Below are 16494 nucleotides of genomic sequence, written 5' to 3' on the forward strand. Positions count from 1 at the left end.
TGGGCAGTATTTATCCGAAGCAACAAGGGGGGTCAAGAAATTATGCTCAAGTTAAAACCTCATATGCGAGTTGATTTTTGTATGGGTTATTTATTCTGTTGTATAGACCTTGGACGACCTTAGAGTAAGAGCTGCTATGTAATTGAAATCTGATCCAGTAACAGAATGTAACTTCCAAGAAAATTTATCTGTACAGATTAATCCCATGATATTAAATTGTATGTTGTTGTAGTTTTTACTTATGTTATACATACATGTGCGAGTTCACTAGACATGAATTGTGAGCAGATAAAGTAAGTACGGTATGCTCTAATTAATTGTGACATCATATTCAAGAACCAGTGTACGTATTTCTCTAGATGGATACGATGATTATGAAACATTATGAATTTTGTCAAGATTATTTATATCATATTTATCTCATATGTTCCTTCTACTTGACACACTTAATGCTTACACGGGGACACATCTATAGTTTTGACTATCTTTTAAGGAGACGCATGCTTGCCTGCATTTGATGCAAAAATTCATTCATGGTAGCTCTTATTTCTTTTCTGTTTCAGGTTTGGTAAATTAAATTAATAGACAAAAACATAAGATATTTGTCTATATAGATGGTGATACGTGAAATTAATATTTTTCAGTGTATGATGTTTCTTTGCAATTATTTTTTATGACAATCGAAATTTTTGGACTATCAATATATCATATAATGGATCATGAAGTATATTTTCATAATTATCACCATGATCTCTTTGCTGAATACTTTATAACCTACTATTACTAGATTTCTGAAATCTGAGGTACAAAGAAATCATTGAGTGGAATCCCAAATAAGGGGTTTCAACTGGAAATAACTAGCCCGTGCGGATGCACGGGTTCACGACTAGTTTATCTTAATTCTTCTCTCGTAGTTGCGGATGCTTGCGGGAGGGGTTAATCATAAGTGGGAGGCTTGCCCAAGCAAGGACAACACCCAAGCACCGGTCCACCCACATATCAAATTATCAAAGTAACAAACGTGAATCGTATGAGCATGATGAAAACTAGCTTGACAGTAATTCCCATGTGTCTTTGGGAGCGCTTTGCTTTATATAAGAGATTGTCCAGGCTTGTCCTTTGCTACAAAAAGGATTGGGCCACCTTGCTGCACCTTACTTACTTTTGTTACTTGCTACCCGTATTTGTTACCGATAATTTCAGTGCTTGCAGAGAATACCTTGCTGAAAACCGCTTGTCATTTCCTTCTGCTCCTCGTTGGGTTCGACACTCTTACTTATCAAAAGGACTACGATAGATCCCCTATACTTATGGGTCATCAATGCCACTCTTGGGGAACGTCGCATGAAAAACAACAAAAAATCTATGCACACGCAAGATCCATGCTTGGAGATGCATAGCTACGAGAGGGGGAGATCATCTACATACCCTTGTAGATCGCTAAGCGGAAGTGTTTATCACGCGGTTGATGCAGTCGTACTCATCGCGATCTGATCAGGATCCAACCGATCTAGTGCCGAATGAACGACACCTCCGAGTTTAGCACACGTGCGGCTCGATGACGTCTCCTCCTTCTTGATCCGGCAAGCAGGAGAGGAGAAGTAGATGCGATCACAACCAACACAACGGCGTGATGGTGATGGTGGTGGTGGAGCACCGACAGCGCTTCGCTAAGCGTCGCCGGGACGAGGCGGTGGAACTACGGAGTAACGGGAGAGAGAGGGGCGCCAAGGGCTTGGTGTGTCCTCTTGGGGCGCCCCCTGATAACCCACAAGTATAGGGGATCGCAACAGTTTTCGAGGGTAGAGTATTCAACCCAAATTTATTGATTCGACACAAGGGGAGCCAAAGAATATTCTCAAGTATTAGCAGTTGAGTTGTCAATTCAACCACACCTGGATAACCACACCTGGAGGGGCGTGGGAAACAGCCCCTCCAAGCCCTATGGCGCAGCTAAGGGGCAAAGGACTTGGACTCCAAGTCCAATCCTATTCCTACTCGGACTCCTTCCTGTTTTGCCTTCCCTAGACACATGGGCTTTTGAGGAATTGGTGCACCTAGCCCAATAAGGCCAGGGCGCCTCCCTGCAGCCCATTATAGCCCTAGGGTCGTGTTCAATCCACTTGTTGACTTCCGAACCCCTTCGGAATCTTCTCGGTACAATACCGAAAAAACTGCACCCTTTTCCGAAACCCAAAATGTGACTTCCCATGGATAAATCTTTACCTCTCGACCATTCCAAGACTCCTCGTGACATCCGGGATCTCATCCGGGACTCCGAACAACATTTGGTTACCACTCATGAAATATCCCAATACTACTCGAGCGTCAACGAACGTTAAGCGTGCGACCCTGCGGGTTCGGGAATTATGTAATCATGACCGAGACACCTCTCCGGTCAATAACCAATAGCGGGACCTGGATGCCCATATTGATTCCTAAAAATTCCGCGAAGATCTTTCATCAGTTGAACCTTTATGACAACATACGTAATTCCCTTTGTCTGTCAGTATGTTACTTGTCCGAGATTAAATCGTCAGTATCTCTATACCTAGTTCAATCTTGTTACCGGCAAGTCTCTACATCATCTTGCAACTAACTCCTTCGTCACTTTGCTTGCAAGATTCTTGTGATGTGTATTACCGAGAGGGCCCAAAGATACCTCTTCGATACACGGAGTGACAAATCCCAATCACGATTCACGCCAACTCAACAGATACCTTCGGAGATACATGTAGAGCATATTTATAATCACCCATTTATGTTGTGACATTTGATAGCACACATGGTATTCCTCCGGTATCCGGGAGATGCATGATCTCATGGTCGAAGAAACATGTATTTGACATTATGAAAGCAGTAGCAATAAACAGAACGATCATATGCTAAGCTAACGGATGGGTCTTGTCCATCACATCATTCTCCTAATGATGTGATCCCATTATCAAATGACAACTCCTGTCTATGGTTAGAAAACCTTAACCATCTTTGATCAACGAGCTAGTCTAGTAGAGGCTCACCAGGGACACGGTATTTATTTATGTATCCACACATGTATTTAAGTTTCCGGTCAATACAATTCTAGCATGAATAATAAACCTTTATCATGATTAAGGAAATATAATAATAACCATTTTATTATTGCCTCTAGGGCATATTTCCATCAGATGCATCCCATCCTACTAGTGTAGAAGCCCAGGAGAAGAGAGAGAAAGCAAAGGCTGCAAAAGCAGCAAAGGCAGTCAGTGCACCTGATGCTTCCACAGTGATGCTCAAGACAAAGAAAGATCAACTTGGTTATCTGCTTGAGGCAACAGTGAGAATTGAGAAGGGCTTGGCCACCCTGACTCAAAATCAGGAGAGTCTGGAGAGGATCATTGAGACTAAACTTCATGATCTAGATGTTAAGGTCACAAAGATACATACCACTGTGGAGAAGCTCCAAGAGGATGCTGAGGACAGGGAGGATAGACCAACTACAGATACTTTCCAGGGAGTGCCAAGGGAACAAAGGTCATCAGAAGTGCCAGTTGTCAGAGACTCCAAGACTACTATTCCAGCACCTGCAGCAACTGCCACACTTGAACCTCCAGCGTCAACCCCTCCAGCTCCACAGACTTCTGCCAAGGCATTTGCAGATGCCCTCATCTCCATGCCGTCTACGCACAGCAGAGCAAGAAGCCAGAAGACCACTTCAGGAGCTCCCGGAGATCGTGCCTAGAGTGTCGCATAGCACTATACGTTTCAAACTTTTTGGTAACTTGTTGCCAAAGGGGGAGAAAGTGTATAGATCATTAGGCTTCGAGAGAGAGAGAGAGAGTGTGTGTGTTTTGCTTTTATTTGCCTATCTTGCTACTTTGAACGTTTGCTTTTTTTCCTATGCTACAATTTGTGATTTGCTCGTGAGATACTTATGTGATCATGTGTTTCGATCATACTATGCTTTATTGTGTGCTTCCATGATTATATCTATGATATTTTGTGTATGATCAATCACTTGTATCCTTGGTGATGAGTGCATGTTATTTAACTCTTATCACTTTGATTACTCCACCAAGATGTATGTGACATGGAAGAGTGACCCATGATCCTAATTGATTGTGCATTTGCATTCAAAAGAAAATTTTAAATAATGAACAAATTTAGGGGGAGCTCTTGCTTATCACATACTTCTCAAAGCTATGATGTATTTCATTCATATTATCATTTGTTGAAGCTTTGATCTATATGTTGTCATCAATTACCAAAAAGGGGGAGACTGAAAGTGCAACTAATCCTCGGGTGGTTTTGGTAATTCATAACAACATATAGCTCATTGAACTAATATCCATTCAAGCTTAATATTTCATAAAGTTCAATGATTGGCATGGCATGATTAGAGACGTAGACCCCTCAAAATGCTAAGGACAAAGATTGGCAAAAGCTCATGACTCTTCATTTCTATTTTAGTGATCCAAGATCACATTGAGTCCATAGGAAAGCCAATACTATTAAAAGGGGATGAGGTGTTGCTTAATGGTCTACTTGCTCAAAGTGCTTAGTGATATTGCTCCAAAACCCTTTGCCACTTTCCATTTTTCCACATATGTCCAAAACTCCAAGTCAAACTCAGCCCCACCGATATGATCCATCCGGAGCCACCGAGTTTAGTTGACATAGCCACTGCCAGAAAACCTAGCAATTCGGTCACACCGATACAGATCTCGGTCTCACCGAGATGGCCTTCCATTCTCCTTGTGACATGTTGCAATCTTCCGGTCTCACTGTGTCAGTGCAATCGGTCACACCGAGTTAGCTTGACATCCATTATGTTTGCTCTTTGCTGAAATCGGTATCACCGAGTTCATGCAATCGGCGCCAACAAGTTGATGTTTTCCCTTAGCCCTAGCACATCGGTCCCAATGAGTTGTTCCAGTCGGTCCCATCGAGATTCCTAACGTTCACATTTTGAACTAAGTCGGTCTCACCAAGTTCTTCTATTCGGTCTGACCGAGTTGGGTCAAATGTGTGTAACAGTTGGATTTTGTGTGGAGGCTATATATACCCCTCCACCCCTTCTCCATTTATGAGAGAGCCATCAGAATGTGCCTACACTTCCACTACTCATTTTCTGAGAGAGAACCACCTACTCATGTGTTGAGACCAAGATATTCCAATCCTACCACAAGAATCTTGATCTCTAGCCTTTCCCAAGTTGCTTTCCGCTCAAATCATCTTTCCACCATAGCCAAATCTGTGTGAGAGAGTTGAGTGTTGAGGAGACTATCATTTGAAGCACAAGAGCAAGGAGTTCATCATCAACACACCATCTATTACCTTTTGGAGAGTGGTGTCTCCTAGATTGGTTAGGTGTCGTATGGGAGCCTCCGACAAGATTGTGTAGTTGAACCAATTAGAAGTTTGTAAGGGCAAGGAGCGCCTACTTCGTGAAGATATACTCGAGTGAGGCAAGTACTTCGTTGGAGATGGCCATGGTGGGATAGACAAGGTTGCTTCTTCATGGACCCTTCATGGGTGGAGCCCTCCGTGGACTCGCGCAACCGTTACCCTTCGTGGGTTGAAGTCTCCATCAACGTGGATGTACGATAGCATCACCTATCAGAACCACGCCAAAACTCTCCATGTCTACATTGCGTTTGCCTTCTCCAAATCCTTCCCTTTACCTTCATATGCAATGTTTTACTTTTCGCTGTTACACTCTTAGAATTGCATGTGTAGGTTGATTGCTTGACTTGTACTAGTTGCTAAAATCTGCCAACACTTAAAATTGGGAAAATGTTAGATTTTTATTTGGTCAAGTCATCTAATCACCCCCCCCCCCCCGCCCCCTCTAGACCTACTTTCGATCCTACACTAAGGCAGAGGAGCGGCGCCGCCGCGCATGACTCGAGGAAGCGGATGAGGAGCACCACCGACTGTAAGCTAAGGGGAAGGAGCAACGCCGCCGCTTTTTCGGTGCAGATTAGATTAACCATATAATTCTCGCCAGCAAAAAAAATGCACCGAAGGCATGACACGCACGGTTGTAGGAAAACAGAGGCCAGCTCAGTTCGGCCCAAGATTTTTTGATTACAAAGCCCAGCCGATTGAATATGTCTACAATGCTTTTACGATTGTACACAAGCCCCTTCTATCTGCTCCATGTAGCTATTCTAAGAAAAAAACAACTCTACGTAGCCCTAAAAAACTCTACGTAGCCCTCAAAACAGATATATCGACTCCACGTCGTCGCTGCCGCCGCCTCGCTTCCTTCTCCCCATATTGCCGCCGGCTGCTCCAAGTTAGATCTGAGATTATTGACATTCCACTCAAACTCCGACTGATCCAACATAGATATCTGTGGATATTGCGATTCCTCGAAGGCTTTGGCTCCACAACCTTCCATGACATCAATCTGGCAACGGTGAGTATCAGGTTGAAAAATAGTCCATGGTCACGCACTGTTGCCAGAAAACTCAAATTTGAAACAGATGACCAATAGACCAAAGTGGCTATGGCGGCGTGATTACCAATCGGCTTTCAGCTGAGCAAGGAGACAACGTGGTTCTACTCCAACAAATCGTGTTTCCTACACATCGAAGCACGTGAGATGAAAATTGCAAGTTGATTTGAAAGCCAGAAGGTACGATTCTCGACAGTACTATCATCACTTGGCAGTTCTTGAGTTTTCAATATAGGTGGATCTCTGTTGGTAAAACAGTTTACATGCACGCTACCAACAGTTTACATGCACGCGCAGGTCTGTCCGACATCCACTGCTAGCTGTGTGATGGACGAGGTGAAGGGCAACTAAAATTAATCCATGCTTCTTTCGTGTGTTATTCTGAAATTTCTTGAAACCTATTAGATTTGGTTTTATTCTAGGTATCAAAAGAAGTAAGACATGGCAAGCATTTTTTACTTTATTTGGAACATAGCATTCTTGATACATTAAAAAAGTATGAAAAAGAATAGCATGCAAAATTTAAGTGTTTTACACATCTCGATGCAGATGGTCGTTCCTAGCTTACCCCCCACCTGAGAAATATTACAAATTATCACTCCATAGGGCCGCTTCTATACCAATGTCCGATCATTCACCAGATGCCCTAAATACACAGGATGTCACCTAGACTATTCCTGCCCTCTCTAATAGTTGATTTTATTATACTGACTCAATACCAAAATTTAGGGCATATTATTCTTCCACCTCTAATTAAACAAAGATTCATGTCTAAAAAAACATATCTCCCTTTATGTTCCTGCCAATTTGTGCAACCGATGCAATTGTACCTAGCCATCTCTCTGATCCCACCCTACGTGACCTTGCAATGATCCCTCTGCACGTACATCTTCCTCCAATCTTCCTTTTGTGCTTTCCGCCGTCGCAACAGCTGTGAATAAGCGGGGAAACAATCTTCCATCTTCCACTGCCTTGGCCTGTGGTTGCCTCCCCGCTCTTCTTTTGCCACTACTGTTGGTACAGATCGACCGGCACCATCTCTATCATGATCCTGCCTCCGTTGCCTATATTCTTGGATCCTTTGGGCTGTTTCATATGTCCAATGTCATGCAAAGCGGACTGTACATGATCTTCTTTGAAACCAGATTGTACATCATCTTCTTCCACCCAACTTATGGAGATTAGGTGTAAGCTGCAACAAGATATTGTAAAATCCACTCTTCTTTCTCTTAGCTAATTAATTTTTTTCTGCAGTTTGTAAGTGCTAATTGATGCACGTGATGGTTTTAGGAGAGAAAACCTACAACAATTAGGTTTTCTTGAATCTCCCGATTGAATTTTCTGTTGTTATGCATCCTTCATCACGTACACGTGATAATTAGTTCTCTCACAGGCAAGCAGAAAGGAGCATATGAGTTGTGTGCCCATACTTGCAGGTAATGTTCTGATTTTTCGTTTAATGGGTTTATTTCAAATGTGTGTGCAGCAGTATCATTTGATTTTTATTGTAGATTTATAGTTTGCGTTTTTGTCAGGAGTGGAGTTGTTCAGGTAATTTTTGAGGCATCGATCCACTACTGGCACGTACCATTTGAGCTTTGATTGGGTTGCCATTTAATAGTAACTTCAACCTTTTGACTTTGTTGATTATGTAATAACCCTAATGATATTAAATGGAGATTCATTAGTCCTTTCGATATATCTCACGGGATCTTCCCTACTTTCTTTCAAATCATTGATTATCTTATATTCTAAGACAAACCAATCAAAAGCCAGCAGGTCAAGATCAATGGAAAATAGACATTTTTAGATTAATTAACCTAAAAAATCATGAAACATGGAGGTATGTCTGTTCGACCGGGCCTTCACCTCGGCGCCATCAATTGAGACCTGGACTGCTTGACTAATTCATGTTATTCGATGTCGACGGGTTGCTCTTTGCTTGAGCATGAACTCCAATCAACAAGTTATTGTGCCAGTGTCGTGCTTATATTTGTAGATTTATAGTTTGATGCGTTTCTCAGGAATACAGTTGTTCAGATAGGTTTTGAGGCTTCAAGCAGCCCCTGGCATGTACCATTTGATCTTTGCCTGGGTTCTCCTTTAATAGTAACTCAACTTTGTGATTCTATTGACATTGGATATATTATGATCAATACAATAAACCGGAACCTCAGCTAAAGTGGGGTATCTGTTATTTTTACATCATGAGTGGTTACATGGAGCTTCTGTTCTTAAAGCGGCGTCTGGTTTACCCCTTATTTAGCTTCTCAAAGGCTTTATATTATATCACTTGGGGGCTTTGGTCGTGTCCGAACCATAGCAACACCTTTTGATAGGCGTAATGCCACAACATCACTTGGGATCTTGGTTGTATCCGAACCATAGCTACGCCTCTTGATTGGCGCAATGCCACAGTATCACTTGGGGGCTTGGTCAAACCCGAACCATAGCTACACCTCTTGATCGGCGAAATGCCAAAGCATCATTTGGGGACCTGGCTGACTCGAACCGTAGCTACGCCTTTTGGGGGCTTGGTCGTGTCCGACAATGGTAATACCTCTTGATCGGCTTAAAGCCTCGATTACAATGGTTTTATGTTTGCCTTTGCTTGTGTTCTGTTCTCTTTTTTGAACATTTTTTGTTGCTTTTTCAAACCGACATTGTTAATCCGGTTCGACTGATAATTACAAATTGACAGAACACTGTCAAATCTTAATCCGGCGACTATCTGCCCGGTCTGATTTCCTGTTACCATCTTATTATAGAGTAAACCAGTGTTTATCATAACCCGGAACGGTTTACATTTTAAACCGGCCTTATATTAACAGGAGTTGTTTTCTCCTCCAAAGCTTGGGTTATCAGCCCCGCTACAAGGTTGGCCAGCCAACATCATGCCTGACGGTGGCAGTTATTATATATTTCCATATTTGGTTATATATTCTAACCTAAGTTATCATCTTTGGTTTTATATACATGAGTATCATGACCCGCCCGCTGGTAAACCACCAGGGAGTTTTAAGCTTCTTGATTATAGAAAGAGCTTGGGCAGATGATTATGGATATCATATCTTAAGTATTACGAATCACACCGACATCAGTTGAAGATAAATATGCACGAAGGCATACCAGACCAAGTATATCAACTAGCCTATTACGAGGCGTTCCAGTGCCCAAAAGATCATTGTTTTTCTCAAATACATGTCACAACATGTAGTAGCTTAAACCGGTCTCCGGTTCACGCTTGGTCACTGGCTTGACCTGACGGTTGCGGATCATTTCGCGTCGGTTCAGCTTCTTCCTCCCTACCAAGTGGCTGGAAATCAACAGTTGCCTAGTCGATCCCAGTTAAGGCTTGAAATACAGCTTCATCACTTATCAGTAGGGACGGGTTAATGTCAGGAGCGTAAGTGTGCTTACGGATTGGCGGGATAAGATTCTCAGCTTCAGGAATTGGTGCGGCTACCCACTTGTTGTTATCATCATAGTTGGCTTGATAGTGGGAAAGATCCGCCTCTTCAATCAGTTGACAAGCCAGAGGGCGCACTTCCCGGTTTATGGTTCGGAGATCCTCTTCATCAAATTTTGTCCCGTCTTCCTTCAAGCTGGGATAGCCTTGGGCCGCATCAACAGGATCAAACTCAGGCACCCATGCTTTTGCTCGGATTAGGGCGATCAAAGCACCCGTTCTAGCAGCAGATTTCTTCAGCTCTTCAACCCGGGCAGGGAGCATAGATAACCTTTCAATGGTATCTTTGATCAAGGTGGGCGGCGGATTGTTGTGGGAAGCGGTGTAGATTATCCGTTGTGCGCCAGAGTACAGTTGCTCTATCAGAGTATAAGCAACTTTTAACTTCTTCCGCACATCCGATCCCAAGTGGCCAATGCGGGTTCCTGTATCATTGCAAGTGTTAGTAAACCGGCAGCTACATGACAAGGTCTGCTCAATTCGGCAAACAAGGATACTTAACAAATATAGCTGCAGTCATGGCATGAACCTGTCGCTTCACGCTGGTCAATTCATCAACCACCGGTTTAAGAGCGGCTTCTGCTTTTTCAGCCCTTTGCGCTAAAGCGGATTTCTCAGTCGCCCAATCCACCTGCTCTTTGTTGAAGCCCTCTTTAAGTTTTTCCATCGCGCTCAAAGCGCTGGTCAACTCTTCCTTTGCCTTGGAGGTTTCTACCTGTTGTGACTTAAGATTCTCCTGCAGGTCGGCGGTTTGACTTTCTCTTTTTCTCAGTTCAGCCTGCACAGAGATAGTTATATGATGACATGACAGTACAAAATTGAAGTACCAACCACATAAAAAGTTATGCCCTTGGTACTTGGGGGCTAATGCATATTTGCTCTTCATTGCACAGTTTCTAAAAAGTCCCAAGCTCAATACAGGTATTCAACTTGGCACTTGGGGGCTAATGGCTATTTATTCAAAGTCTACTGATACAGAAAATTTTATTGTATAAAAGTCTCGGTTTATCTTTATAAAGTTAAACCGGCCCTTGGGGGCTACGTCAGCAAGGTTAAAGATGCAATTGAGGTTCACATTGAATACTTATTAACGAGTCCCGGTTTAAGTTGATATCTTAAACCGTCACTTGGGGGCTATTGGAGTTGATAAGCTATGAAATAATACAAGAAGAGAAGCATATAAGAAGTTACCTCATATTTTTCCTTCATCATATTGACCAGACCGGCTTCATAATCGCGGCTGGTGTACAGCCGGTTCAGGTAGCCAGAATGGAGATCTTGAGCATTCAGAGCGGCATATGTTGACAGATCAGCATTCCATTTGCCTTTGCCAATCGAAGAGAATTCCTCTTTGGCAGTATGTCTTGACAAAGCAACAGGATTACTTGGTTCAGTATGGCCAAAGCCAGTAATAAGGACATCATCATCTTTTTCTTCACCGGTTTGTACTGGGGTCGCCGGTTTGTCAGCATTCTTTGCAGGACTAGCTGGTTTATCAGTCCGGATAGAGCTGGTTGGTTGATCAATAGGGCATGTGGTGTCAACTTCTGCCTGTTCAGCAACAAAGTCATGGTCTTGTGGTGGCGGGTCATTCAGCACGTCATTAAGGTTGGCCTCTTCAGGGTTTAGTATTCTCTCCGGTTCAACAGCTGTATTTTCCTCTAACGTTTTGTTCAGACGAGCTATCTTGCTTGGTCTGGGCTTGGCTCCGAGAAAAAATTAAGAAGGATCAGTACAGTATATGTTAAAGTAATATGTCAAAGATATAAGACAGAATATGACTTACCCAAGCACTGTTTTGAGGGGTGGAAGCTTGGTGGCTGATGACTCGCCAGAGGATGAATGAGAAGTGCCCTGATAATAGGAATCAGAAGGATTAAGAGGTTGATGAAAAACAACCCGCTTTAGGGAGTGAAGTGGCAAGAGAATTAGAGACCTCTAAATGGCGTTTCTGAACCGGACTGTTCGGTAAACCGGCGGAGGTAACTACCTGGCCGCTGTGCCGAGTTGTGTGGCGAGCCTCGTGCTATTGTGTCTTCACAAGAAAGTTTGGGTCCAAATAAGCAAGAGGATGAGAAAATTTAACTTTTCGGTTTGCCCGACGTATTTTTAGTGAAGGTAAAGGGTTTGAATCAGAGGAAAGAACGATTACCTCTACAGCATCGGCATGACTGACTTCACCGTCGTCCTGGCAATAATCATCATCAATAAGGAGTATGAAAAATGAACCAAGTGAGTCAAGTTCTACCTCAAGATCCGGGTTACCCACATCATCGTCAGCCGGTGGATCGGAAGATGCAGTGGTTCTCTTCCTGTTAGTAGGCTTCTTCACAGCTTTGGTCTTTTGCCGGGTTGGCTTCACCGGTTTATCTTGAGGAGGTTTCTTGTTCCAGAACGGATCATCGCCCTATTAAAAATAATAACATCTTCAGAAAATATGTGGACGGAAGTAATTTCAGATAAGCAAATAGTATGGTTCTTACAGCTGGCGGTTTGTTGATGGCGCAAAAAGGAAGTAGGCCGATTTGAGCATAGGTCTCTTCCGGTTCATTCAACATATTTTTGACAGCTTCAGTAACTTCATCCTTTGTAAGCTGGATATCAATGTGCCGCAGAGCATCACAAAAAAAATACACTTCCATGATGATACGTGTTTGTCACAGTAGGTCGCATTTTCTGTCATGCATGTACATCCATGACAAATTTGTGACATAATCAAGATAGTCATACCCGTGCTGTCGTAGAAGTGTTCCATGACATTGCCAAAATTATCATCACAGAAGTGTCCACTTCTGTGATGATAAATCGCGCGTCACAGAAGTGCTTTTGTCAAGGGTGACCGACACGTGGCATCCACCGTAACGGAACACCGTTAAGCTATTGGGTCGGATTTTGGATCCGATAACCCATTAACAGCCATGACCAATGCCGATTTTCCATGTGTAAAATTCTCATCGGCTGACGGATCCAACGGGCGAGATGGGCCTATGATATGTTGACACGTGGACCGGCCCAAAAGTGGCCCACAAAGATTAAATGGGCCGGCCCAACCGAAGGCCCATAAGATTTAGCAGACCATAATGAGCCGGCCCAGCTAAAGGCCCACAAAATTTAGCGGACCATAATGGGCCGGCCCGGCTAAAGGCCCACACGATTTTAAAGACCATAATGGGCCGGCCCAGCTAAAGGCCCACAAGATTTTGCGGACCATAATGGGCCGGGCCAGCTAAAGGCCCACAAGATTTTGCCGACCATAATGGGCCGGCCCAGCTAAAGGCCCAATATTCTCTATCAAATCGGCCCGTCAACGACCTGTCCTAAACTTGTCATCAACGCGGCCCATGGTCACTTCTGGCCCGTTAACAGACCGCTAAGTAATTAGGCCGAATTACGGCCTGGTGTATTTCTGGCCTGTTAAAGGTCCTGCTTCATTTGGGCCCATTTACAGGCCATCAAAACTTTTGGCCCATAAACGATCGTGAAGGATTTGGGTCATATTCGGCCATGTCTGACATTCGGCCTGTTAGAGGCCCACTATAGCTTTGGGCCACTTTCGGCCTGTTAACACCGGACGTAAACCATGTGCCATATGTAGCCCAACGTCATATCGGGCCCATTAACGGCCCATATAAAGATGACGATAATCTAGCCCGACCGAAGTTACGGCCTGTTATAGGCCCGTGTATTAGTTCGGCGCATTTACGGCCCGTCCGAATTTCGGCCTGTTAAAGTCCAGTGGGTTATTTGGCACAATCAGGGCCCAATCTCACTTTAGGTCTATTAAAGGCCCATGTATTTTATGGGCTTGAGATATTTACACCTGTAAACGGCCTATTTTTATTGAGGGCCCAAATTATGTTTAGGCCTGTTAAAGGCCCACTATGGGCACAGGCCTACCAGAAAAATATGAAAGCTTATGCTGATCTAGGCCCAGATATTTTTAGTGGGCTACATGCCAATTTCGGGCCGTAATCATTTTTAGCCCAATTGGAATGGGCCCGACGAATGTTCGCTTGTTGGGCTCCTACGAAGCTTTCGGCCGATTACATTACTAAGATAAACCTACACTATACAAAAATAGCGTCGTAATTACTACAGCCTGAGGCAGCATCATAAATGTTGTATCACAACAAAATAAACTCCAACCATACAACAAAAGGCCTGTTGGCATAAAGTTTACAGTCCTTCTAGATAAAAGCACCATCAGATGTATAGAAGCACATATCATTTGACCTGAGTGCTAATGTTTCAGGCTGTAGAATCTGATGGAGCAGCACAATCTCCACCTTTTTTCCGCCATTGCTGTTGAACAACGAAACGAATGTCTGATAGTCTGGTTTCAAAACCATTCATATCTTGACGACATTTCTCAACCACTATTCTTGTTTCCGAAACAACGTCCATTAGGCATTGGACTTGTGTCTGGAGCACAGATATATCACTCTGTCTAGCAGGAAGATTTTGTTCAGTAGGCGATTTGGACGAGTTTACCTTGACAACCAACCCAGAATTACGCAGGAAGGTGCTTTTTGCACTGTTAGTGGAGAGATACTGACGCACTGCAGCAATAGGTGACATTGTGCCTGTAGTAGCCTCGTCACCTTCAGGTGGTTGTGGCTGTTTAATCATTTGTTCCATAGCTTCCTGAAAGTTTGAACTTGTAGATTAGTGTACCAGATAAGTTACTAATGGGACAAAACAAACAAAGTAGGTTAAACGTTTGTACATAACTTATTTTGGTGAACTACTGTAATACATTAGCATGTATTGTAGTGCCAACTACATAATAAAATCACTTTCGGAACATATGTCCATGTAGCATGCCTACTGTATTGTCTATTTCCTCACATTCATTGACATCTAAGGATAAAGAGACATGGTTTAAAGTAGGATGAACATAGTATGACATCATTCATATCATGGGCAAACAGATATAAAACAAACAGGCTATTTTATCATTGTGTGCGCATGTGAACATAACAACTAGATTATAGATCAAGACCAAAAGAATATCCTTCATCTCTTTTAAACCATGTAAGGTGAAATGATACGTTAAAACAACTGTGAATAAAAGTGAACAGAGTAACTGACATTGGCTGCAAACCAAGTAGTTAAATGAACACATCACAGTACCAATCAGTTCAAGGCAGGAGGAGTAAGGACTTACAATAGCAGCTTGAACTGGTGTGCCCATGCCCTTCATCTTGCTGGTGTGGCAATCCTTGAAGATTTGCACTGCATTCGGTTCAGGTTCTTTTTGGTCCGCACGGGATTTCCTCTGTATTTGGAACAAGTCAATATAGATACGATAATATGGCACAAAAAAAGGAAGTAGTAGCTATTTACAAGAGCCTCGCAGTGTGCAATATAGCTACGAGATCCCGTGGTCTGTTGGAATTTCACTTTAGAACGGTTGGTTTTGTTCTTCAAACAGTTAGCCTAGAAGAAGATACACTTGTAAGGCACATACATAAATACAAGTTCAATATGTGGTCTGATCAAATACATATAGCCTACCTGATACTTTGGATCAGACTAGTGTTTAACGAGGGCTGTCCAGTCTTCATCTGTAATATATTCCACTGGAGATGTTTGGGCGATTTCATTGTTAGCCTTGCCTTCGAAGTGAGATTTTCTAAGGTGGTACCGATACTCTCGCAGAGCAGACAGAAAAACATGAGTGCATGCTTGTCTAGTTGTATCATCTTTCGGATCCAACTTGAACCTCATGTGTTGAAAAAAGAATGTGAGTCTTATTAGGAGGAAGCTAGAAAGTATGGGACAGAGCAAGACAATATTACTAATTGCGATGAATAACATTACTTACAGATAAATGGTCAAGGAAGGTGTTAAATTGGGTATTGTCTTTCTCATTCCTCTACTGGATCCACGTTGGGAGGATACGTGCATGACACCTAACGACAACGGCTGCCTCTGATACTAACTTGAATAACTCTGTAGCATCACGTGGCCTTTTTAAACCTGCCTCAAAATGGATCTCCATTCTTCCTCCTTTAGATTTTGTTAATCTGTCAAGCATTATCCCTGATGTCTGTTTTCGCTTGCGCCGTGGTGCTAGTTCAACAACAAATATGGAAAGTGTTAGTGTACATCAAACTGTGAGAGTACATATAAAGGAGCATGCAACTGCAACTTGACTCGGTCAGGTACCGTCTTGGTGTTGATGCTCATGAGGTTCATCTGATCTTGCCAAGTCCTGTTGTGTCAGCAGTGCTTCGGAAGTAGTGTTAGGTGTGAAGGAAGCTTGGGAACTGGCCAGTTCCGGAGCAAACGAACGAGTAACTGGTTGAGATGCTGGTACAGTTGAAGCGTATGCTGCAGCTGGTGGAGCGGGTGATACTATGTTTGTAGATTTAGCCGGTGGACTTGGACCTTCTACTGCACTATAAGTACCAGCAGAATCTCAACGGCAGAACCTTTTCCGTTTCACCGGACGAGTAACAGCACTCCCTACTATATTATTTTCCTTGCTCTTTTTTGACTTTTCCATGTCAAGCTGTACCCGCAACACAAAAGAAAAAAATCACTCTTCAGAACTCATTGATGCATAGAAGTAATGCAA

Source organism: Triticum urartu, unplaced genomic scaffold (assembly GCF_003073215.2).
Source record: "Triticum urartu cultivar G1812 unplaced genomic scaffold, Tu2.1 TuUngrouped_contig_25, whole genome shotgun sequence".
NCBI classification, from domain to species: domain Eukaryota; kingdom Viridiplantae; phylum Streptophyta; class Magnoliopsida; order Poales; family Poaceae; genus Triticum; species Triticum urartu.